This window comes from Chaetodon trifascialis, chromosome 3 (genome assembly GCF_039877785.1).
Source record: "Chaetodon trifascialis isolate fChaTrf1 chromosome 3, fChaTrf1.hap1, whole genome shotgun sequence".
Taxonomy (NCBI): Eukaryota; Metazoa; Chordata; class Actinopteri; order Chaetodontiformes; family Chaetodontidae; genus Chaetodon; species Chaetodon trifascialis.
In genome coordinates, this window is record NC_092058.1 from 1,275,575 (window position 1) to 1,298,756 (window position 23,182).

General features: G+C 46.6%; 1 protein-coding gene across 1 annotated transcript in view; it reads left to right on the top strand.

Annotated features, from left to right (window-relative positions):
• The window catches only part of pcbp4 (poly(rC) binding protein 4), a 98,927-nt gene that overhangs the window by 21,101 nt on the left and 54,644 nt on the right, over positions 1 to 23,182 (top strand). Inside the window, exon 2 of the mRNA XM_070959944.1 lies at positions 12,051 to 12,099. The gene's annotated coding sequence lies outside the window, so the exon portion shown is untranslated. The remainder of the gene's footprint in view (positions 1 to 12,050; positions 12,100 to 23,182) is intronic.

Consider the following 23,182-nt stretch of genomic DNA (forward strand, 5'->3'; position numbering starts at 1 on the left):
CTGATGAGTAATGCCTCAATATGAAGAGCGTGCAGGAGGGAGGAGGTGAGTTTCTGTTCAATTAGTTCAGGAGGTTCATCAGAATACTCCTGACTGCCGGCGTCGCTTCATGTGATCCGTTTCATCCAATCGTTTCAGTCTCTAACCAGCGTCCATTAAAGACTGACGGACAAGAAAACACGCTAACGGTTTGACATCAGCGCCTCCAGCCTGAGTCCAGAATGAAGACACGTGAGCTCAATGACTCTGACTCTACTCTTCGTCGATGTTCTGCTCGTGTCTCGTCTTCAGTTGAGCTTCTGGTGAAGGAGGCGTCAGAGGCAGCGGCTGGCGGGGGATGTTTGGCTTATGAAGCGAGACAGGTTCACACTGAGTTTGGGAAAGATGGTTTGGATGAACACACCCTGTGTTTAAACCCACGTCAGGTTTTCACAGCTGTTCAACCACAACCGCCATCTTTAAGGGCTGTAACAGGAAGAAGGATCCACGCTGCTTTGCAAAGAGCAGGTTTGTGCTCTTAGACCAACGCACAGGTTGATAAATTCAGGTTGGAAGAGTTCATGTTAAAACGTGCGTTCCTCAGATGGAGCCTGTATCTGCTGCTGGCGATGATGCTGCGGGCGACCACTCGTTCCGTCTGACTTCTCTTCCTGTTCGTGTTTTTCCTTCCGATCTGTCCGAGGTGACTTTTCAGGGACGGAAAAGAGGAACAAACCCGCCCGGAAACGAGCGCCGAGGCAGCGGAAAGCAGAACGTCCTGAGCGGCGTCCTCGTGTCAGCTGATCCGGCTGTCAGTCACGCTGACAGACGGCAGCTTCACGTCTCTGTGTGTCAAATTAAAATCCTGAACCACCTTCCTCTTTCTCGCCCTCCTCTTCTTCCATCTGTCTTTTCTGTCGTTTCACCCTCTCATTCCTCTTCATCACGATCTGTATTCCAGTCGAACGCCTGATCCTGGCTGGTATTGGGCTCACAGCCCAGTCGGGGGGGTGGGGTTGGGTGGGCGGGGGCCCCGGGCTGTTCGATCACTGCTTGCTTATAATAAGGAGGATTATGAAAGGCTCCTAAATGAGATTGGAAAACAGATCTGGGCTCGGCGTGTTTGTTTGATCTGTGCGGTGAAGAGACGTGTGACGTTCGTGTGTTTGCGTGTGCGCCTTGAAATGATGGAATATGTTTATTTGTTTATGTGCGTTTGTGTGTTTGAGCGCCGGACACGTGGAAAGGAGAGCACACAGGTGCAGAGGAGGCCTGAGGGGGGCTCGCTCTGTCCGGGCGGCGCTCGATGGACTTCCTGTCCCTCTGTGGAAACGGCCTGAAGGTCGACGCCGCTCTGCTCTGCCCCAGAAGGAAACGGCTTTCTGTCTGTGGTCTTTGTCGTCCTCGTCTTTGTGTGATGACGACGTCTGTGTGTCCCGCTGCCTCGCAGAGAAAAGCCTGAAAAAGGCTAAAAGAAAAGGAAGAGCAGCGTTTCTTCCGTTTCCTGCGGCCTGTTTGCGTTTCCACTCAGCACATAATCGCTCTGCGCTCAGCGTTTAGAAGCTGCTTTCGCTTTCATCTCGTCCTTCTCCTCGTTTGTCTTCGGCCTCTTTTTATTCCTCTAACATTTCTCAGTATTTCTCTTGTTTTTTCCTCTCTGGACCAGTCGAGCTTGATGCAGATCTGTCTCAGTAATTCATACATATTCCACCCTCCGCTCACCTCCCACTCCTGCTCCTCTTCCTCTCTGCTTCAGCGACATGAGCCCAAAACTGCAGAAACGTACAAACAGTCTTTAGTGCACAGTCGCTCAAACAAACACTCAAATCTATAGCAGGACAAAAGGCTTTCGACGAGGCGCGGCGGCAGCAGCGGCGGCGGCGGCTCGCAGGAATCCGACATTATGCGCATGTCATGAAGTCAATACTGCTCACAGTAATTGGCCCTTTGGTTGATTTTATTCTCAACTCAGCAAAATAATGAGCCGTAACTAAGAGGAAGACGAGTCAGGGCCGGAGGTAAAGCTGCACATGCAGACAGTGAGATGAAGGACTGAATGTTTACGTGCAGATCGTGAAAAGCAGATATTCAGCCGAGTCTCTGCTCAGCTGCCAGAGCACGTCCACCTGCCGCCGCCTCACTTCCTGTTTTCTCACCGCCGCAGTACAAAGCAGTCAGCTGACGGACACTCAGAGCCGTGGCTGTCGTTCCAGAAGCATCGGCTCCGGAAATAATGAAGGTGACTTAAATCTGACAGCGAGAAAATACCTCAAAGGCAAACATTACACGACTTCATCCGGATGTTTGTGGGTGCAGTAAATGATCTGAGCACGCTGTCTTCACAAAGCTGTGAGCATCACACGAGGAAAAAGCTTTGCACACGTCACATTTACACATTTACAAAGTGTTTTTTGAACGTGTGTGAAATCAGTCTTTAATGTCAAAACTCCACCAAGAACTGATCTTACTGAAAGTCATTTGGTGATTATCGATGCGGGTGAGGACGGGGGACAGGGTCCATCTTTTGTTGGGGTTTGATAGCATTTTTACTGACAACTGAAGCTTTTCTAATTGAATTTCTTTGGTTTAAAAGTTTCTGACAATAATCAACATGGCAGCTACAAGTTTTGCCACCTTTTTTCTTGGATGTTTTAGCTCTTTGCTAATGTCTCAGACTACAGTCATGCTAGCCGTTGTGTGTGGCTGCGCTTGAGCTAAATGCTAATGTTAGCATGCTAACATGGTCACAGTGACAATGCTCGTCGATCAGGTTATTGAACACGCTGGACGTTGAACCTGATGATGGCGTCAGAGGAAAGATGAAGGGATCAACAAATCTGTTCCAGTTCATCCTGAGGGGATCATGCATGTTTGAACCAACTTTAATAACAATCCAAAAAGATGTTGACACTGAAAAACACAAATCTAAACCTCATGGTGGCGCCACAGTCAGTAGGATCATCCTCTGGGGACCATCAGTATCTGTGTGACTTGTGCGATGCAGCCAACAGCTGTTGAGATCTTTCACTCTGGACCGAAACGATGGACCGACAGGTCAACGTTAGCGTCCCTCGAGCCATTAGCTTAGCTAAACGTAAAAGCTAAAAGCTCGGACAGACTTGGAAATGAATTCACAACATGAAGCAAAACGAAACATTACAGCAACAGGATGTCGAGCTTTTAGGCGTGTTTGGCCTCTTTAAGATGAGGACATGAACTGCCAGGTGAGACGGACTGCTTGGACACAGCGTCGTGAGACATTACAACTCATGTCCTCAGACGTGTTTTCGTGTCTGAACCGTGTCCAGAGGTCAGCTCACCTTTGAGGACAGGAGGCGGGAAACAACATCGACCGTCATTCTGAAGCAAAGAAGCGAATGTTTGAAGCCAAGAACTTAGACTGGCTGCAGACATCACAGCAGAGTGTGTGTGTGTGTGTGTGTGTGTGTGTGTGTGTGTGTGTGTGTGTGTGTGTGTGTGTGTGTGTGTGTGTGTGTGTGTGTGTGTGTGTGTGCGCGCGCACCAGGTAACACAGCAGGAGCAGTGAGCTCACACAGGGATGCATTTCCATACCACTGGACAGAAACAAGGCTGAGCAAATTCCCGGAAGCACTAGACTGTGTGTGTGTGTGTGTGTGTGTGTGTGTGTGTGTGTGTGTGTGTGTGTGTGTGTGTGTGTGTGTGTGTGTGTGTGTGTGAGAGAGAGAGAGACAGCAAAGCAAAGTCAGAGAGAAAAAGGTGATGTGTATGTAAATATGCATGTTTTGCATTTGAAAGTGTGTATAAATGTGTACATTTGCATGTTTGGCTTTTGAGTGTGTGTGTGTGTGTGTGTGTGTGTGTGTGTGTGTGTGTGTGTGTGTGTGTGTGTGTGTGTGTGTGTGCATGTGCGTTAGTGTACATAGGAGTTTGTGTATCAGAGATCTATAACGTGAACTGAGAGCACCTTCCCGTTAAAAGGTATTGATCGAACCATCCTTCCCTCCACCCTCCACCCCGTCTCAGCTATCCTCTCCCTCTGTAGGTCTCTCTCTCTCTCTCTCTCTCTCTCTCCCCCCCCCCCCTCTCTCTGGGGTGGTCTCGGGTTCCCTGAATCATTACTGTATGGAGACAGAGGGATGGACGAGGGGAGACGAGGATCATATGACTCACCAGAGGCGACGGAGTGATTGAGGAAGGACACGGTGAACCGAGAGTCAGGTCGTATAACAGAGTGAAAGAGTACGAAGAGCTTTGAGGATAAAAAGCAGAGAGAGGAGAGGAGAGGAGAGGACAGGAGAGGAGAGGAGAGGAGAGGAGAGGAGAGGAGAGGAGAGGAGAGGAGAGGAGAGGAGAGGAGAGGAGACGGGACGGTGGAGATAAAGAACAAAGACGGAGAGAAACAGGTGAAGCAAAAGTTAGAGGCTCATAAGAGGAGGAGGAGAGGAAGATGTATAGAGAAAGAGGAGGTGGGGAGGTGGAGGAGGAGGTGCTGATGGGAGTAATTCAACACTTCAGCTCGATTGGGGGTCCGCAGGGACCCCGCACTCGTCCTTCAGCCTGACTTGTGAGGTCAGACAATGACTGACAGTCAGCACGCTCGCTTCACCTCTGAGGTTCATGTTTTTCGAGGACGTTTCCACGTGGTCGTTGTTTCGTCGTCACACGCGTCAACGCGTCTTTTCTAAAAGCTCGTAAAGTGATCAGATCTGCCCATCTGTCTGTCTGTCTGTCTGGACAAAGTCTTCCTCAACACGTCTTCACCAAAACTCTTTGGTTGGAACGAGTTTGGGTTCAGATAAGAGCGATGTTTTCAGGGTCAGGATGAGGGGTCGGACATTTGGGGTCAGGGGTCAGGGGGACATGGACAGCGGTCTCCAGGCTGAACGTCCAGAGTTTGTTTGTCTCCTCCGTTTGGTTTGTTTGGACCAGGACAGCTCAGATGGAGACGCTCTGAATTCGTCCCTCCTGTCTTAAATATCCTGTTTTCCTTCCTGCCGATTTATTCTGTCCATGAATCGTTTGTAAAACGTTAAAATCATGCAGAAATGTTCCCAAAGCTCACGGTTTAATGTCGCTGAAGAGTTCAGAAACCTGAAGATATTCATGACGAGAGACGACAGGAAGGAAACAGGAACGATGGAAGAGAAGCAACCTGTCTGAACACACACACACACACACACACACACACACACACACACACACACACACACACACAGAAGGATGACTTCAGCGGCGTTGGATTGATTTGCAGTCGTCTGATTGAAGGACGTGTTTAAGCGCTCATTACACTGGATTACTCAACTCGCCATTACGCTGTCACCAACGCTTCACCTCCGTCTGAGTTATTGGACATGACGTCTCTGTGTGTTTGTGCATGTGTGTGTGTGTGTGTGTGTGTGTGTGTGTGTGTGTGTGTGTGTGTGTGCGCACTTCAGATTCCTTTGCTTCTGATCATAAATTGTAATCTCTGCCGAGGGGACAGTCGGGTCCGTCCTCTCCAGGTCGTCCTCGCTGTCTCTGCTGAACAGACGCCGTGGAGGCGCTGACACATTCTGCTGCTTCAGCGTCACACAGACGATCTCGTGTTTCTGCAGCTGTTTTCAGGATGTTTCTCACAGATTTGGACACATCTTGAATGAAGACATATTAAAAATGGCTGAAAGAGGTCGAAGGTGAAGAGTTTCTGGCTGCAGTCATTTTCTGGCCTGACCTTTAACCATGAATATTCGTCGATGATGCCATCAAAGAAAAGCCCAAAACTCCAGAATTAAAACACTAACTAATGAAAGTTTGACAGTTTTGCTCATAAAAATGACAGAAAACGTGATTGGCTCATGAAAACAGTTGCCGGGCAGAAGATGTTGGACGCAGAGCCGTGACGAGCGACAGAAGCTGAATCCTAAAATATCTCAGCTGATGACTGACAGTTTATTTCAGATGGAAACGAGGACGTCAGACACACTGACGGCGAAGGCTTTTCATCCAGATTCCAAATGTGAGAGTCAACTTCTGCTTCCACACCTGCGTGACAGCTCACCTGAAAACAGCCGCGTGTGAAGAAATCAGATAAACTCTGACAGACAGAAGGTTTCACAATGATGAATGACGAAGGTCCGATACGACGAAGGCTCGTCTTTGTCGCACCTGGTTGGTCTGTAACTGTGTGTCTTTGTGAGAGATGACCTGTTGATGATGATGATGATGATGAAGACCTTCTCTGTGACGCCGTTCGCTTCTTGTATATGAAGGTAGAAATTAGAGGAAGATGAGACTCAGTGAATCTCCAGATTTCCTCACCTGCCTCGAGCGAGAGCGAGTTTGATTTCACGGCCTGAGAATCAGTTTCAGCCGAGCGCGTGACGAGCCGAGCGCAGATAAACGGAGCGACTGCGTGATCTCGACAGGTTTGTGTGCGGCTTCCTGTTGTGACGGCGAGCGGCTGACCGGCCACGAGCTTCAGGAAGAAAACCAGCACGACCACACGAGAAGAGCTCAGACCTGAAGGATGAAGAGAGAAGAGAGAGGAGGAACATGAGAAGCTGCTGCCGAAGGAGGAAGTGAAAGAAGAGTGAGCAAGACACCGTCAGAGGAAGAAGAACGGATGGAAAAAAAGACGAATGTGCTGCAATATAAAAATAAAACGTCTGCTTCCACAGTGGGAGGAAATGACCACGAACGCAGTGGACGAAGGTGACCCGCTGATTTATTTACAGTATTTCATGAACACACACTCAGAGGAAGAGGAGGAGGAGGAGAACAAACCGACAGCGTGGAAGAGGAAGAAGAGAAGCCGTTGATTCAAACCAGAGAAGCAGAATGCTGCTGTGATGAAATCACGTGACTGAGCTGAAACAGCTGTGCCGCCTGGGAACGCTGCAGACGAGCCGTGACACTGATTGGTCGAGCCGCCTGAGGTCAGAGCGACGCCACGGCAACCGTAAACACCTGCTGAGAGAAGATGACGTCTTCATCAAGTGGAAATATCTTCTGTCCTTTGTGCCTTCTCATGTGCTGCCACCTTCTGCATACATTTCTGTTAGCTTCATGTACGAGTGAGGAAGGCGACTCATCCTCCTCATCCTCCACACAGACCCGATGCTTTCACAGGAAGTCACCTGCTTCAGGTACGCCACGATGCACCACCTCGGCCTGCTTCCACGGCTTCAGATGAGCGTCGAGCAGGTGGACGGAAACAGAGAGAAGTGTGAGGGGCCAAAGATCACGTTATTGATAGCTGATTGATAGAACTGATCGGTTTGATAGTAAAACATATGTGGACAGAGCAGCTGCGACAAACGGCAACGTCACGTCCAACGAACATCCAGTGACAGACAGGAAGCTCAAATCTACAGTCAGACCAGTCTCAATGAAGCTGCTCCATGTTTCCTGTAAACGCAGAGGAGGACAAAGACAAACAGACGAGATGATTGGATGACAGGGAGTGAAAGAAAAGGTGAAGGCAGGAGCAGAGACTGTTTGTGTTTTCATGGTTACAGGCTGAAGGTGATTGGCTCAGCTTTTGTTAGCATGGAAACAGCCTGAGCTATAAAAGAGGCAGAAGAGGCAGAGAGAGACGAAGAGATGAAGCTTTCAGAGCTGCTGATCTGAGCAAAGACAATCTGCCGCGGCCGTCTGGTCGTACAACATGCCGCTGACCTTGGACCAGCGTCGTTAACTTTGACGAGAAACAAGCTGGAAACAAAGAGCAAACGATCAGGACGACGAGCCGATCGCAGAGCAGACGAAGGCTCGAGTCAAAGTCCAGCGTGGACACGATGGAATCGAAGATTTGGATTGGTTCCAGACAGAAACGAGGTGACCTACACCTGCTCCATCAGCTTCACACCAGGCAGCCGCCGCGCTGTAACTGAGTACATTTACTCTGAGTACAAGTACCTCAAGGACCTGCAGCTTCTGGTTTCTGGGTCTGCTTGTGGTGATGCTCACTGATCACTGATCATCTGCTGCGGGAGGCTGAGCCTGCGCAGCGTTTCCTGCTGGCAGAGCTCTAATTGGACGGTTTCACGTCACAGCGCCGTGTGAACCGGGACCTGCTCAGGCCAGAGGAAGCAAACAATGCTTTATAAATAAAGAGCTTTGAAACTGATTCTGGACGTTTTGGGAGCTCACTGAAGCTCTGAAGGAGATCATTCATGGGTGCAACATTTCTACGGGTGCTGGCTGAGGACAAACCTTCTGCTCTGACTCCGTGTCCTCGCTTACTTCATCAGCGTGCTTCACTGTTGTCTGTGTTTAATAAGAGGAAAATCTACCTGTGCAGTCGTCAGCCTGCGCCCTCGTTAACCGTCAGCTGACTCTTGGTGTGTATTAGTCTTATCAGACGGCGCTGAACGCTCATTTAGCGTGCGCTCGCGTTCGACTGACGCCTCGTTATTCCTCCGCTCGAGCGGCGGTGGCGTCGTTAATTTGTTTGCTGGGAGCCGATGTGTTTTGTGAGTCAGCTGTTGTTGCTGTCAGCGGCACAAATCTTCCTTTTATTTAAGCCGATTACTGAGAATGTTCCTTTTTCCTGCTTCATTAACTCTGAAAGTGAATGTAGATGAAGTTATTATCATCTCCTGGAGGGACACACGGCCGGGCTGAGGTTCGCTCCGCAGGCTTGTGTTTGCTGTCGACCTTGAAGAGGATCCACTTCCTGTTAGATGTTTCTGAAGCACATGAAGGCCGACGCTTTCAGACATTTCTCATATTTCCAAATACCGTCCTCCATAACCTTTCCCTCACAGTCATCCACCTGTGCCACCTAGAAAATAGTTTTTTCTTCCCAGTTTGAGGATGTTTTTCAGCAGTAAACCGTTTTTATTTCACCGCTGGGACTGAAAGCAGCTGGAAGACAAGCGGAGGAGCTTCTCCTCTCAAACATGCAGAGTCCTCAGAGTCCTCAGAGTCCTCAGAGGTCCTCAGATCGTCTCACTGAGACCTGAGGACGTTTCCAGAGTTCATTTACTGGGCGAGCACACAAACAACAAACCAGACAAACAACAACAAACCGCAAACAAACACTGAAACTCAAGTACTGCAGTTTGAAGTAGTTCTACTTTGAATGTTTCAGAGGGAAATATTCTGGTCGCTGTAGTTTTCAGATGAATTCTCCTGTGGAATCATGTGATGTTTGATCTTCTCAGGTGTTTGATTGGCTGCTTTTCCTCTCATTGATCTCAATCTGAATGTGTTTGTAAGCTTTGGACCAAACAAACATGGTGAAGGCGTCACTTTGGGCTCACTGTGGCCACATTTCTCATTGTTTTCACAAAGTTTCCAAAGCAAACGATCGATCGATCGATGGAGAAAATAATACTTTTAGTTGTAGCAGTATTTTCAAAGTATTGTATTCAGACTTTTACTTCAGTCATTCCATTTAAAAGGTGCGCAGTGCTGAGAGCAGCGTGAACACCTGTGGAATCTCAGGTGAGCAGAGCAGCGCAGGTGTGACGTCGAGCTCAAATGTCATCAGTTCTTCAAAAGCCTGTTTTTCTCTTTTTTGTCTTTTTTCCTTTAATTTTGTTCCAGCAAACAGAATTATTGGATTTTCTGTCAGAAAATAAGGTTTGAAAAGTTGCAGTGAACACAGTCAGGATGTGTTGGTGGTGTGATGAAGAGATTTAATGACTCCAAACAGTTTGTTTATTTGTTTATTTACCAAAACAAATCGACCTCTGATCGTTTGATAAAGAACCCAAAGTCGAAGAATAATCAAATGAGTCCAGACCAGATGAGTCGATGCCGTCCGTCTTTCAGTCTGAGACGAGACGCTTTCAAGTTCTGACCTTTGAGACAACGAAGGACATTTTCCTCAGAGTGAGGACACGAGACCTCGAGTGTGAGGACTCAACCAAACATCATCAGAGACAAAGAGGGAGCTGGAGCTGTCTCTGTCTGTCTGTCTGTCTGTCTGTCTGTCTGTCTGTCTGTCTGTCTGTCTGTCTCTCTCCCTGTCTGTCTCTCTGTCCTCTGTGTCCTGCCATTTGCTCTCATATTACAGTAAAGTGAAGCTTTTCAGATCTTGCTTCCTAATTAGACTTCCTCCATTCTCCTCTAATGGTGCTCTGCTCTTTGACACCGACTTGTGTAAGTGCATTACCAGTGTGTGTGTGTGTGTGTGTGCGTGCGTGCGTGCGTGCGTGTGCGTGTGCGTGTGCATGTACGTGGTAAGGGTCAGGGTACTACCAGTGTAGACAGAGACCGACAGAAGGCCTGCAGTCCCACAAGACCTCATTATCACTCTGAGGGGAGGCACACACACACACACACACACACACACACACACACACACACACACACACACACACACACACACACACACATACACACACACACATGAACACACTTAAACTCAGACATCTGGAAAAGGGCATAGGCCGCACACACATACACACACATCTACACAGCTTCATGCTCACACACGTGCACACTGCTACACTAACACAAGTCAAATGTCTGAAAAGGGAGAGAGAGCAAGAACACACTCACTCTCACACACACACACACACACACACACACACACACACACTCACAGCAGCCGCAGAGTTAACTCCCAGGATTCCAGTGTACTTTGTCAGTTCACTGCTGTCGTCTTCTCGTCTCGTCAGTTGTCCCCGTGTTAAACAGCTGAGTGTCCTCTCAAACATCAGACACGTGTCCCCCCCCCCCCCCCCCCCCCCAGGCTGCGTATCCAGCTGACGCGCACACACACACACATGCACGGACGCCGGGTCCATTCGGGTAATTACTCCCTGAAGTTTGTGAACATGGCGGCCCAGAATGCCGTTTGGCGTCTCTTTGGCTGGAAAACAGTTTGTTTATTTGTCGCTGCAGCGAAGAAAACAACAAAAGAAGCTGAAAATGAAAAATGGATTTCTGATCGTTTGTGAGTTTGACTGAAGAGATTTCAGGTTTAGTTGTTTCTGGTTTGACGATGAGGACTGTCAGTACTACAGGTGCAGTACATCTACTGCGACAGCTGCTTTTACTCTTACATGTTAATCATGTTAATGTTGACAGAAAAATACTTGAAAACTTTTTGCTTATTTATTCATGATTTTGTCTTTTTTTTAAGGTAAAACTCAGATTTTATCTTCTTCAGTGTTTTTCTTGGACTGTCGATCACACAAGTCCAAAACATTTGAAGATGTTGAGTTTTTCTTAACAGGCATTTTTGCTTAATTGAAAAAAATAATCAGCTGATTGATCCATAATGAAAATCAACAGGAACTGCGGCCCTGTGACGTCTGACAGCACTCGGCAGTTTTATGTCATTTCACTGAATTAAAACACATCCTGACAACATTACAACGGCTGCCTCAGTTAAACTTCCTGATTGTTTCGAAGGCTGATCTGAGACCTGCTGGTGTTGAAGCATCCTGTGTTGCTGTTGGGTTCAGAAATGTCAGTCAGCTGATGTCTGAAGCTGTAGCTCTCGGTCCCTTCTGTCTTTCGTCTTGGATCTAGAATATTCTCTACAGTCCAGTCAGTCACATGACCGTTAAAGCAGCAGTGTATTTTGGGAAATGAGCCTCAGTGATGACTCACGTCTGTCTGTGGAATAAGACTGATTAGGTCTGAGTTTGATATCTTTGGACATTGTCAGACTAGCTGTTTCCCCCCAACTCCAGTGTTTATGCTAAGCTAAGCTAAATTGCTGCTGGCTGCAGCTTCATGAGTGGATTGATGTCATCTGACTCTGAAAAGATGAATTCAGATAAGAGCAAATGAAACTTTATTAATCCCACGCTGGGGAAATTAAATCTTTACAGACAGCAAAAAATCAAAGAGACAGAAAAGATCAGAGAGGACAATAAAAAGGACACAATGAAAATCAGCTACGTATGCACATTCTAAAAAATACTGTTGCCACGTGAGTCAGATACAGACAATAAGTAATAATAAGTATTGTTCTGTGATATTAATGTTATTATTTTTTAATATTTTGTCTGATTCGTGTAGTTTGAGCCTTCAGACGTTTAACTGGGAGAAAACAACGTGTTCATAATGCAGAAACAGTTAAATGTGCAGTTTAACGATGGACTGACTGGTTTTCATCCAGCTCTTCCTCTTGTCTCGTCCTGCAGGACTGTCCCAGTGATGTCACCTCGTCCACAGATCTGAGCAGTCACACTGGTGAGTAGCCCAGAGTGAGCGTCCTTCAGCTGGACGAATGGTCAAACTTTTGGCTTCTTCTGTTGTCTCTGCTGAATGATTCTTCCATAAAGTTCCTTCAGTTTGCTTTCTCGCACAGCCTGTCACATGACTTCAGAGCATGAAACCAATAACCAGTAAGAAGGTCTGGACGTCCCACAGTGTCTCAGTGTCACATGTTTGTCAGGGAGTCTAGAGGACAGAATTACTGGATTTTCTCTGGAAAGAGAAAATAACTCGACCTATCACATGAACACACAGCAAACAACGATGGATTCATGATTAAGATCATGTCAGTGAGGCCCTCACAAGTATAGAACACAAACACACTGTGTGTGTGTGTGTGTGTGTGTGTGTGTGTGTGTGTGTGTGTGTGTGTGTGTGTGTGGTGTGTGTGTGATTTTTTCCGTTGCTTTAACTGTGCGTCTGAACACAGCAGCTCATGGGTCTGTCATTAGTCAACCCCACACACACACACACACACACACACACACACACACACACACACATTCAGCTTTGTGGTGTTTCAGTCGAGTTTTGGCTCTGCTCTCCCTCTCTCTCTCTGTCTCTGAGTGTCTCTCTCTCTGTCTCTGAGTGTCTCTCTCTCTCTGAGTCTGTCTCTCTTCTATCTGTCTTTCTCTTTGAGTCTGTCTCCCTCTCTCTCTCTCTGAGTCTCTCTCTCTCTTCTATCTGTCTCTCTTTGAGTCTGTCTCCCTCTCTCTCTCTCTGAGTCTCTCTCTCTCTTCTATCTGTCTCTCTCTTTGAGTCTGTCTCTCTCTCTCCGTCTGTCTCTGCTCTCCCTCTCTCTCTCCGTCTCTCTCTCTGTCTCTCTCTCTGAGTCTGTCTCTCTCTTCTATCTGTCACTTGTCTTCATCTCTTTTCTTTTCCTGTCTTTTATCTTTCCTGTCCTGTCGCTGCCTTTTGAACCTCCGTCTCTGTCTCACTTCGTCTTTCATCCCTTTTGTATGTCTTTCTGATCTTTGCATGTCTGTCCCACTCTTCTGTCTTTCTTTTAAATCACACTTTACTGTCTTCCTCTCTCACTCTCTCTCCTTTGCTCTTTATTACTCTTTTCATTCATCTCTCTCTCAACTAGTTCTGCTCAGCTGCCAATTAGTGAGTGAGCTGCGAAGCCTCAAACGGCCTCGCGTGTCTTCATGTGAGGAAAAAGCAGAAATCAAATGGATTTGGGTCGTCGGCGCTCAGAGCTCTCAGCTGCGTTTCATCCCGCTTTTATTTTTACTTCCTCAAACTTTGCACATCAACATGTTGTGATAAACTGACCTGAAACAGCAGGACAGATCCCAAATCTGCTCCGCTCCACTTAAACTTCCTTACACTTAAAGCTAAAGGGCGTATTGGGGACATCGGGGGGGATTAGCTTTTCAAAGGGCGGCGCGGCGTGTGACTCCTAGCTTAGCATTCGATGAGCCACGCGTCGCCGATGAGCCTTTCCTTCTTTTAAGCTGCTGTTTTCTGAGCTGCTGTTTGAAACGTTCCTCACTTTTCTTCTTTCTGCTCCTCTGGTTTCATTTCTGAGGCTCACCTGGAGAGTCGGGGAGGAGGTGGGGGGTCGGCGGGTCAAGTGGAGGAGCCACGGTACAATACGAGCTCATTTCCTGTCGACACTGCTGCTGTGTGACCTCCGTGACACGTGTGTGTGTATGTGCGTGCGTGCGTGCGTGCGTGTGTGTCTTACTCAGATTGTCTTTCTTGCTTTCTGTCTTCATTTCTCTCAGATTTCATAGAGCACACATGGAGATGAAATCCACGCATCCATCCAAGCATCTGTTGAATATTCTTTTATTTTGTGGATCTAAATACACATTAGCAATTAGCATATGTGAAGGGGAACATGGTAAACATTATACTAAACTATGCTAATATACGAAGTTAAATCAGCCTGTTAGCATGTCCACTGTGGACACTTTAGCTGGCTGGCGTCTTCGCCGCCCGCCGTCTGCACTGTGAGAGGCAGTAAAAGGACAGAGCAGGTTAAAGAGCGAGCTGGACTGTGTCATGTCCAAACGGACTGAGCTGAGGGAAGCCGGTGTGGAAGCAATTTGCCTGACAAGTCATTTCGCTCAGCCGTATCTCTCGCCACACTTGGTTTCACTTGGATTTGGAGGGCTGAAAGGAAGCGGTGCAGCAGAAGACGTCTGCTAAGACGTGTGAGGGCAAACTGAAAGTGGTCCAGCGTCAGCCTGTGGGGGTCGAGTTTAACGCTGCACCCTGAAGCCGGCCATGCTTAAAAACCTGTATGTCCCACACATCCAGAGACGCTGGCCGTAAAGCCTTTACCACACGAGCTCTCGGTGTGGGAGCTTTGGAGCACGGTGCTGCATCCACTTCATCAATGGAAACGTTCAGTCGCTGAAGGAAGCGACCAGAGAAACGTGTTCAGCTTCCGTCCGAGAAGTCAGTTCTCCAAATCTAAGCATGAGCGTCCGACTGATGTTTTCTTCCTGCCTGAAGGAGTGTGCTGCTGTGAGACAGATGTGTATCAGCTGCTTGTTGAACTGCTGTCTCTGCACCGCCTGTGGTTGTAACCTTTACTGGTTATCAGTAAAAAGCCTCCATACACGATTAGCCCAATAATGGCCCAATTCAACAGAAACAGAGTATTAGGAACAATTTGTCTCCTCATGCGACTCGGTGGGAACCAGAAAACATCAGACCAGCGTGACAGATGTGTTCTTTCACAGTTCCACTGACAGAGTTTCCTCAGCTTCAGTCTTCACACAGAGGTTTAGACACTTGGCTCGTATCAAAGCTTTTCATGTGTACAATCTGTTTCCATCTAAAAAATATTTGCTTTTCTCGAGCACAAACATCCAACAAGTTCTCCAACTTTAATGACAAAGTCGTTTGTCCACGTCCTCCTTTCTGGTCTGAGGTCCTCATCAGCTGGACGCCTGTGAAGGTCTGTCTGTCCAGCAGAGGTCAGTCTGCTGCTGCTGGCTGACGAAGGTGAACCCCAAGGATCAATACTCGGCCTCCTGCTCTTTATTCTATACATACACACCATGTGAGCGTCACAGTCTCCCTTTTTATGCTGACAAAACCAAATAATTTGGCATCACCCAGGTCAAACAGCAGAATGCTTTAGTGTATTACAACCTAATTTAAGTACAGAAAAGTCATTGTGAGTACACTTTTACTGTTTATGCTTCAAGTATGTTTGACGTATACTTTTAAAAATTGTACTTCTAAGTAGATGTAGAAATATTTCTACTTGCAAAGTTAAATATATTAAAAATGAATATACTGATTCTGCAGTACTTAAGGTAGTATTTCAATGTACATTTAATGTGTACTTTACTGCAAGTGTATTATAAACTGTACTTAAGTGTACTAAGTTACAAATACTTCCAATGGTGATAAAGAGTAAAGTATCCTTATTTTCAGGTTCTTTGTAATACTCTAACACACTGGAGATATAATACTACAAATAATTGTACTGCGAGTGTGTTTTGAATGTACATGAATCCTGATTTTCACTGGTGTACGTCAATACACTTAAAGTTTGGAAAAAGTTGTGTTCATTTAGCGACTATTTCCACTTCAAGTATACTCAAGTGGTACTGAAGTCCAGTCCATGCAGTGCTGCAGTATAAATACTCAGGAATGTGTTTAAACAGTCGCTCGTGTGGATGTTTCGCAGATCAAAACCTCCATTTTCAAAGTCTGAATTGCTTCTGAAAGCCTTTCAGCTGACCTGGACTAATTCTACGCTGTCACTTCTTAAATGTTAGGTTCTTTTGACTTTTAGCTGGTTGCTCGTTAGCTTCTCTCCTCGCTGGGCTTCATGATTGTTGCTGATGTTGAGAGCAGCATCACTGTTCACTTTAAGTGATCTGTTGATTTAGAAAAGACAAAAGCTTTTTTTTTTTTTTTTGTCATTCAAGGTTCTTTTTCTGGTTTTTCATGAACAAATCTTGCAAATCAGTAGTTAAACACACTTGTTTGTTTTTGTTTTTATGTAAATGAGTAAAAGCATCAGTGATGAAGCTAAAAATCACCCAAAAAAAGCTCAAAACCTCAAACTATAAATGAACAAAACCAAAACTCCAGTGACAAACGATGGCAAGCACCACGAGAAATGCATTAAGCATTTTAAAATGTCTCATGATTAATGGGTGTGCAGCCAATCGGGTTAATGGATCCAGTTATCAGTGGCTGTGTCAGGATCTCAGCTGGATAATAATGACTGCTCTGGTTTTGTGGAGCATCTAATTCAATAAAGAGTCCATTACTTCCTGCCTGTCAGTCCCCAGAAGCCTCGGCTCCCGGCCTCTGTTTCCCTTCCATCAAATCAGCCGCTTCCTTTGTATTTTGACCACTTTTCCCCCACTTTTTCCTCCCCATTAAGTGACATTACTGCTGTGAGTGTTAATTAAGAAGCCGCATCAGGTCAAACAGAAGGTCACACAGCAGCTGGTCCTGTGATTTAACGTAGTCTGATGGTCTAAAGGTCCACGACAAAAACCAAAGACCATAAACAGTGAAACGAGCTGCACATGGACGCTGACTGTCCTCACCCTTCGTTAACCTGCATCCTCTTCCTCAGCTTGTCTTGATGTGTTCAGTAATTTCCCAGAATGCCTTGTGAAAGTCATTCACTGACAGACCACGTGTTACTTTAACATCGTATGTCTGTGTTTTGGTCCACTGAGGCTGACGGGGAGTAAACTTCTCTCTCATCAGTGCAAACTGGTTCGTCCAGAGCTGTTCAAAGTGTGAGGCGCGCCTCCCCGGGGGGGGGGGGGGAGCAGGAGGGTGAGGACAGAGGGACAGCACCATGCAGGCAGGCTGCAAACTACAAACTGGGAGTTTGTTGCTGTAGCTGCATCACATGAGATGATTGAGACATTTAAAACCTCTCAGCACCCAAACGCTGCAGTTAGCATCAAAACTCAACAAACATGAAAAACACCTTTTTAGATTCAGCGTGACTTTCCAGGGAATCTTCATCCCTGATGTATCGTCACTAGACGATCATGAACTCGTTTCAGATTCGTCATGTTAAAGTTTTCTTCAATGATCCAGTGATGGTTGTCGGTGCGTCACAGCGTCAGGCTCAGGTTCAGTTCAGACAGTTTGATTTTTAGGGTTAGTGTGTTTCTTCTTGTTCATCGGGTCCGTTAAACAGACGTGTTTGGTGCCTCTCGTCATTTGCTGGAGTTGCTAAATGAAGCTCAAACCACTTTCATGTCAAAGTCTGTCATAATGTTTCTGTCACATGACCTGCTCGCTCTCTTCTTTCTCCTGTTGTTTGCTTTGTCTCGCTGCATTCATATCTGCCTCGCCCTCCTGCTCCTCCTCCTCCTCCTCCTCCTCCTCCTCCTCCTCCTCCTCACTGTAATAGGCCTCACGTTTCCCAGCGCCCTCATAAAGACAGTGGAACAGGGAGGTGATATCCATGAACACTCAGAGATGAGAGAAGAGGCTCTTCAGCTGAGGAGCCAATTGAAAGCAACTCTCCAGCAGCACGCAGAGCAAATATGGCTGAATGACTGCTTGATTTTCCTCCAGTGGAAGAGAGGCAGGAGGCGGGGGGGCGATGAGAGAGCGAGGCAGATGCAGAAGGAGCTACAGGGAGAGAAGATGGAGTTTGGTGTGCGTGGGAGTGTTGACAAATCATTTATGTAATAAGATTTGTCTGTGAGACGAGAGGTTACGAGGGTTCAACGAGCATTCGTGACGGACAGGAAGAAGCTGCCGAAACGACCATCAGCTGTCACCAAGATGTCCTCTAATCCACCGAGCGTTAGCATGTTAGCTCAGAGGCAAATAACACAAACCGCAGTCTGCTCGGGGCTTTACAGTCTGCGCAGCGTTCGACCAGCACTCCTTTAACACTGCTTTGCTGTATTGCATTACACAGTTGACCTGTTTTACGGGCTGCCGCGATCCCCCACCCCCTGCACATTATGCAATGATAAATACATGTAGTGGTAGTCATGCCCAGCAGTGATAAGTGATGATTGAGGGACTATTCTTGTTCTGCCTTCAAAGGGTCAAAGTGTCCAGCAGTGAGAGGGAGGCTGCGTTTTCAGAATTCACAGCGTTTCTTTGGCTGCCGGCAGCCCACTCCTCTAAATCCGCTGTGTAACCCTTCTTATTTTGTTGAAACTGGATCTCTTGAGCGCTCAGAGCAGAAACTAACCCACGATCAACCTGTGGAGGTGAGGAGATAAAAACAAGCTCAGCAACCCTAGCCCTAACCCCTCCACTCAGACATCAGACGCCAAAACCAAATATTTCTCACTTTCAAAGCACCTGAAACCTCAAAAAGTCACAGTCACAGGACACATCATGATTTCCATAAATACAGCGGCAGAATGAATCTTGTGGTGTCATGAAATGAGCGAGCGCTGCAGCCTCTTCAGCTTTCAGGCCTGAACACTTAGAGGAGATCACACGCCGACCTTTGACCTCACGGTAAACAGTCATTAGAGTTTATGCCACCTACAACAACAGCAGTGTTGTTTCATGTCTTTAACCTTTTAAAACGAGTTTAACACTTTCACTGCTGACACCACAGAATTATTCTGGTTTTATTACAGGAAAAAATGCTCAGAGACTTGTTTGAAGTAAAAAAAAAAAAAAAAAGTTGCTTCCTGTATAAATGACCTCACTGTTTTAACTTGAGTCCGACTGGAAGAGCTTCTAAAAAAAACACAACTTCCTGTTTGATACCAGTGATTTAAAGTCAAATCACATCAGGAAGAAACAGCAGAAGCACTCGTTTCCTGTTTCAGTCTTATGAGGAACGACTGGCAGGCTGAGCGCCGGCAGGGGAGTCAGGAACAATAAGAACCATCAATATGATATTTTCAGGGACATTTAGCTGCTGTTTAATTTGTCTACTTAGCTACCTAGCCTCTAACTCACAGTGCTCTGACTGATTAATGGAAGTCACAGGACAAGATTCACAGAGCAGATATACATGCTGCTGTAGAAAATACGTAAATAATCATGAATGGAGGTGGAGCTGCAGGTGAAACACAGTCATGCTGCTTGTGGCTGCAGATTTCTCACAGTTTTTGTTTCTTTTTTTGTCTTTTGCAAATGTAGAGGTCCAAGTCTGCAGCCAACATGACGTGAAAGCAGCTTGTGAGATTTGAGCAGAACAGAAACGTCATTCATTAACAACATGGAGGGTCTGTTTGAGTCTGCAGTTCTTTCTAATAGTTTTTTCCCTGAGCAGCTGTGGTGGGTTAGCAATGACGAGCTGTCGAGCTGACAGTGACTGATTTGGAAAGAGAAAATGGAGATAAACCTAAATATAGTCCACAATCAAGATGAATGTCTCTTTGCCCTTTAATTGAGACCCTGCAGATTTGCTCCATTTCCCAAATTAAATTTTGGCATCAGGTCTGATTACTGATGGGAAATCTTTTCAAAGCATCACGAGAGAAACAAAGATTGTAAAACAACAGCAAACATGCATCAAACCACCGTCAGCCACGAAGAAACAGACATTTAAGTCATTTAAGTACGTGTGTGTTTTGCATTTGACTGACATCAGCTGCCATAGTTTAATATGAATAAATCAAATGATTCCTGATGGAAAATGATCAGATGAAGCTGCACAGATGCACTGTTTGCAGGGGAAATTAAATTTTTGCTCTTTTTAAAACTCATCCTTCCAGTAAACAAAGTCAATGTGGTGGATTAGTAAGACGCGGCCTGAAGCACCTGAACTCACAGCGAGTGAAGCCCTGACACCTGCAGAGGGCGATCGGCGGACTGCGATTGTATTATGTGCCAGTCGATAGCAGATGTGATCCCAAGGTCTAATCTGGCTGCCGGTTGTTTGTGCTTCAGTCCTCAGCAGGTGATATGCATATCCTGTTATGGTATTCAAATACTCCTGGTAGGCAGAGAGTGACATTTGAATACTGTCTGAGCTCTGTCTGTCAGTCTTTTCTCACTCGTCGGCCCGAGAGACGCCAGAAATGTCACCGCTGCGTCTTTTGTCATCTTTCAAAGATTGTTTTCTCAGTCTGTTTGTCCTCGTCTTTGCGTCTCCGTCCGTCCGTGCTGGAATCACCCACAACGCTACGTGAATTATGAAGGGCATTTATAAAATACTACATAAATACTACATCGTACTTCAGTGTGAAGGTAGTTGTGTTTTTGGTGAATGAGCTGCGAGGCTCAGCAGCACAGCCTGAGGCTCAGCGCTCGCTCATTACGCCGTGCTGATGTGTCTCATGAGCGACTCTCCATCAGTGTCATAAAGGTCCTCTGCAGTACTTCTGTGTACATATATATTCATACAGTGCTCAATACATGAATGCAGGATTTGTCCATGAAACTTTAATGGTAGCCGTCAGGAATCTGGGTCACGCAGCAAATAACAAGCAGAAGAAAAGAAACGGGGATGAGTGAAATGAGCGTCGTGTGCGATAAACACACACCTGAGCGTCTCTGGAGTCCACGGCGAGACTGCAGACCTGCACCTCGTCCCTCATTACACAGCGTAGTCCAGTATTACTGCAGCTGTAGTAACATCTAACACTTTAATGTCACATTACATTATACAACACAAGTACCTTCATGTACTGCATTATACACAGCTGCTGTACTGTAGTGTTTCTTATTATTTTATGTTACTGTTTCATAGAACTGTATTATGACTGTACCGTGTGTGTGTGTGTGTGTGTGTGTGTGTGTGTGTGTGTGTGTGCGTCTCACACCACATAACTACAACAATCTGCACTTTGACATTAATAATAACATAATATTTATTCTGAATGTGATATTTATTGTTCATCGATGTTTATCTCCAGCTTCTGTGTTAATAGTTAATGTGACAGCACGTTTCCTTTCAAACACGTCACTAATACAACAGAACCTTCACACTTTTCTTCTTTTCTAATGTCATCTCCGTCTTTTCTTTGATATTTTAATCTAACATGTGCTGCTGTAACATGTGAATGTCCCCGCAGGGACAATGAGGGCGTGCTTTTACTCAAAGCAGACAGAATGAAAAGAGGCACATTACAGTATAATAAGAAACAGAAGAAGAAATAAATCAATGATTAATCTGATTTAAAGATGTACTCATAATAACGTACAACATGAGTGATGAAATCCTGAACTATGTGTTCACTTCCTCCACTGCTTTGAATGTCTTTGTGTCATTCAGCCTGCGTGTCTCTCACTGCGTCCTCTCGTCCATCAGGGGACAGTTTCGCCCTCCGTGGCTCGCCTCGGCTCTGCTGCAGACTTTCCAAAAGCAGCTCAGGGTGGGATTGGGGCTGTCGCTGTGTCTGCAGGCTTGAATTTTAAAGCAGTTTCCCTGTTAAATGGCTGCGTGTTGCCAGCGCTGAAACAAGCCGAACAATACGTGTCAGAGGCTTCATTTCCTCCCTCTCCTGACCTGAATGCCTCTCCCTGCAGTCACACTGAACGTTAACGGAGATTATTCCATTTCTCACACAGTCACATGAACGCCACGCCGCTCCACAATTACCGTGCAGAATAAATGTATGCATCCTCACGGTTCAGTCGGGGCTGCGATTTATGACTAAGCCTCGCAGGCTGCCGCAGGGCTGTGTAACGTGACGCCGTCGGCCGGGGGAAACCTCGTATCTCCCGTCTCAAAGCGCTGAAAGGAGGCGGCGTCGATCTCAGTGGAGCGGCGAGGCTCGCTGGGAGGGTTCAGGTCAGCTTCAGTGGTCCGAGGGTCACAGAAGTTACTGGAACGTGGCGGCGGGTATTTAAACATGTGATGACAGTGTGCACGTCGCTCAGAAACAAACAAGCTTCGTGCAAACTTCTCCTTCCAAGATGTCGACTTCTGTTTGACTGACAGCAGAGGAGGCAAACTGGATTTGTATCTGGTGCGTGTGTGCGTGTGTGTGTGTGTGTGTGCGTGTGTGTGTGCATGCATGCAAGCGATGTATGTATTCGTGTCACTGAGGAGACACCATTCATCTTCATCACCATCCATCCCTAATTCACTGACGCTTCTGTTGTTTTCTAATCACTTGGAATCAAACCAGTGTGGATGCTGTGCATGTATGGATCTGTGTGTGTGTGTGTGTGTGTGTGTGTGTGTGTGTGTGTGTGTGTGTGTGTGTGTGTGTGTGTGTGTGTGTGTGTGTGTGCGTGCGTGCGTAAGCTTTTATTTGCATCTGTCTCTGTGTGGACAGTCACGTGTGTGTATATCCTTTTATATGCTCATGTCCAAGCTACATTTGTGACTGTGTGAGCCAGACGGAGTCAGCCTTTTCTGAGCGTGTGTGTGTGTGTGTGTGTGTGTGTGTGTGTGTGTGTGTGTGTGTGTGTGTGTGTGTGTGTGTGTGTGTGTGTGTGTGTGTGTGCGCATGTGTGTGTGCCTGTATGTGTGTCCTGTAAGCCTCGCTGTGTGTAAGTGGTTTTGGCAGGCCTGTCTGTGTGTGCAGGCAGCACATGTTTTTCGCTCTATTTGTGTCTGAGTTTGTGTGTTTGCCTGCGCACGCATGCCAGTGTGTGTGTGTGTGTGTGTGTGTGTGTGTGTGTGTGTGTGTGTGTGTGTGTGTGTGTGTGTGTGTGTGTGTGTGTGTGTGTGTGTGCGTGCGTGTTTTTCAGCTGTGCTCACATAATGCTCTGGGCTTCTGGTTATATATGTGTGGTGTGTTTATATATCCAAGGCTGGTGTGTATATATATATGTGTGTGTGTGTGTGTGTGTGTGTGTGTGTGTGTGTGTGTGTGGTCAGCAATGACTAAATATGACAAGGTCACTCCTGTCATTTACCTGCCACATAAACACACACACATACCAGGATGGTATGTATAAACACAGCAGTATGTTCACTCACTCACTCACTCTCTCTCACTCACTCTCTCTCACACACACACACACACACACACACACACACACACACACACACACACACACACACACACACACACACACACACAGCGGGTAAATGTTAAACACACTATGTAAATAGCTTGGCCTTACACTGGGTTGGCCGACAGGATGTCCTGTGGAACCTGATTGGACAGACCCAAACGGCTTTGTGTGCAGTGACGGCTGATTGGATGTTAAAGTAAACAGAAAG